The sequence below is a fragment of the Littorina saxatilis genome, linkage group LG3 (genome assembly GCF_037325665.1).
Source record: "Littorina saxatilis isolate snail1 linkage group LG3, US_GU_Lsax_2.0, whole genome shotgun sequence".
In the NCBI taxonomy this organism is placed as follows: Eukaryota; Metazoa; Mollusca; class Gastropoda; order Littorinimorpha; family Littorinidae; genus Littorina; species Littorina saxatilis.
The window spans coordinates 15422634-15425133 of NC_090247.1; the positions used below are offsets into that span (position 1 = coordinate 15422634).

The 2500-nt window shown below is 41.5% G+C and overlaps 1 protein-coding gene across 1 annotated transcript in view; it reads left to right on the forward strand.

Annotated features, from left to right (window-relative positions):
- Positions 1–2500, forward strand: part of LOC138961715 (inhibitor of apoptosis protein-like) — a 63007-nt gene that overhangs the window by 1246 nt on the left and 59261 nt on the right. The gene's annotated exons all lie outside the window — the stretch shown is intronic.

Consider the following 2500-nt stretch of genomic DNA (forward strand, 5'->3'; position numbering starts at 1 on the left):
TGTGTGGTAACGTTTCTCCATGAACTTGAAAGTGCTATTGACACAATAATTATAGTATCGGTCGAAGGTTGTTTCGAAGAGTGCCAATTTTGCGGAATGCTCGACAATACGCACTCATTTGTGTCACGCCCAAACTGAGGCGGATCAGATTTCGGTTTTACACGATTATAACTCAATCCGTCGGGCCATTGATAAATATAGCATATCCCTCCTAAATCTGCATTACTGGTCGGACTTGAAAAATACTGGCACCTACTGGCATTTGATTTTACACAAGAAAAGCTGTCCCCGCATTAATTCTACACAATCGAATCCTGTTTGACTTTGCAAAGCTACCTACAAAAAAAGACATACGCACACATGACGAAAGTATGATTTTGATAGTTACTCAGTTGGTTCCTTTATTTGCAAGGCAAAATTAATAAGATTCACATGATCTACCCTGGCTATGTCGATGTTCGGAATTTACTTTTGACTTTAAAATTGGCAATCTAGTGGCTGCTCCGCCTGGCGTCTGGCATTATGGGGTTAGTGCTAGGACTGGTTGGTCCGGTGTCAGAATAATGTGACTGGGTAAGACATGAAGCCTGTGCTGCGACTTCTGTCTTGTGTGTGGCGCACGTTAAATGTCAAAGCAGCACCGCCCTGATATGGCCCTTCGTCAGTGGTCGGCTGGGCGTTAAGCAAACAAACAAAGAAACAAACTTTTGCTGCGGAAAAAAAGAGAACAAACAAACCCGCATGACAAAACAGATCAACTACAAGCGAGCGGCGTGTTGCTACGTTCTCGCGAGCACGTGTAAGGCACGCAACTCAATAATGATTTGCCCTCTTTTTTTCCGAAGCAAAAGTTATTTCCGGAATTCGTGTCAGTCCCCTAGTCTGGTTTTCTTTGTGCACACGATGGGCTTATATGCCTATATTTGGCGTTTGATATGCCTATATAGCACTCTGCGTTTGATATGCCTATATTTGGCGTTGAGTTGGAGATGCACATGTACATGATTGTATTGACATGAACAAACTGCACTGACACACACACACACACACAAGTACGTGGCAAGCACGCGCGGACACACACACACACACACACACACACACACACACACACACACACACACACACACACACACACACACACACACACACACACACACACACACACACGCGCATGGTTACACTGCACAGCCGAATTCAAGTTTCGGACTCCCGGAAATTCATTCATCCACTGCTGATTATGATCTAATCTCAGTGTTTACCCGTTATCACTCTTGTCTCTCGGAAATTAGGAAACTTTAGTCAACTCGATCTGTGACTCATTGCCTTGACCTAGTGTATGTACTATTTCAGCTGAATAATGTCCATTGTTTGATTTCCACCCCCTCAGACGATATATAGTTGGAATTTCAATCTTTGATTGCTGAACACACTGACATGAAATTGCAAGTGTTTGAGAAACAGGCTGTGTTTTGATACTGGAACTGATACTGTTATTCAGTAAGAGGCTTTCATTGGTTGTTCAGTGTGTGTTGCGTGCGTAATGCGTGTGTGTGTGTGTGTGTGTGTGTGTGTGTGTGTGTGTGTGTGTGTAGGTGGTTTTACCGACAAATGGGGACGATTGTCACTGGAGAGCAGTCAAATGGGGACGCTTCCGACAAACGGGGACGTCCCCATTTGTCGGCCCGTGCGACCCCATTTGACTGGATTTGAGCAGATTGAGCGACCCCATTTGACTGCTTCCTAGCATCCCTGTGGACAAACGGACTGGATTTTCACACAGATTCATACACATATTTTAGCTCTGCACTTTGTGGTCTGCTCAACTAAACCATGTGATTTTTATCATGTGACTTCAAATGACTTTACAGTAACTGCTTTCATCAGAATTCAGTTTCTATTCAAATGCAGTCAAACTAAAACATTTATTTGAATTAAAAAAAAAAAGTTATTGCATTTAATATATTTTATTCAGAGTATTTTGAAAGAGTTCTGATTATTTGATCACGGGTTTTTTTGTATTAAAACAAAAACAAACACAGAAACATATACATTCCTGTAAAAAAAAAATGATCACAATTATTTTGTTATGAGATTTATTTTAGGTTAATTCGAAGTGTTGTGTCTTTGTCATTTGTTGGTTTGTGCAGTGCAGTTGTTTTGTCAGTTATTCTTCTCTTCATTTGTTCTATCGTCTTTCTTCTTCTTTTTTGTGTGTGTATTTTTGTGTTTTTGTGCCTGAAGAAGACCCTTAGGTCGAAATGTCGCTGTTATTCGTTCCGTGTTCGTCATTTTAACGTGAGTACATTGCTTTTTGGTCTCTTTATTGTTCCCTCTCACGTCCAGTCGCCATTGTTTAATACATGTTTTAATGTGTTTTGTATAATCCGGAAGCAGGAGTTTAAAACCTATGTATATATTAAGGGAAAAGTCTGGGTTGTGGCACTCGATCACTAGGTGGGGCACTGCCCTTCGCTCCCTGTTACCCGAGTTCCAATCCTCG